Here is a 260-nt window from a genome sequence, read left to right as displayed (position 1 = left end):
CTACTTTGCAAACCTGATTTTAACTGTAGAGTGTACGAATGATAAGAATGCCCCATATTTTAACCCTGGTCTGTATTATCCACCAAAATTAATACATTTAACCACAACAGCAACATTGTGAAAAAATATGACCAATCATTTTCTAAACTTTGGTCTGTAATGACCCAAGAAAGTAGAAATATACCTACATTAATGAACTGTACACAAGATATTTTGATCAGTTTTAGGCAGATGAAAGATAGATCCGTATCATCTTAACT

At 32.3% G+C, this 260-nt stretch overlaps 1 protein-coding gene across 1 annotated transcript in view; it reads left to right on the top strand.

The window, feature by feature from the left end:
• LOC119592922 (dual 3',5'-cyclic-AMP and -GMP phosphodiesterase 11A-like) overlaps positions 1-260 on the top strand; it is a 113,884-nt gene that overhangs the window by 109,640 nt on the left and 3,984 nt on the right. The window lies entirely within an intron of this gene.

Source organism: Penaeus monodon, chromosome 31 (genome assembly GCF_015228065.2).
Source record: "Penaeus monodon isolate SGIC_2016 chromosome 31, NSTDA_Pmon_1, whole genome shotgun sequence".
Lineage (NCBI taxonomy): Eukaryota > Metazoa > Arthropoda > Malacostraca > Decapoda > Penaeidae > Penaeus > Penaeus monodon.
The sequence above is the reverse complement of the archived record's forward strand: the minus strand, read 5'-3'. Positions and strand labels throughout refer to the sequence as shown.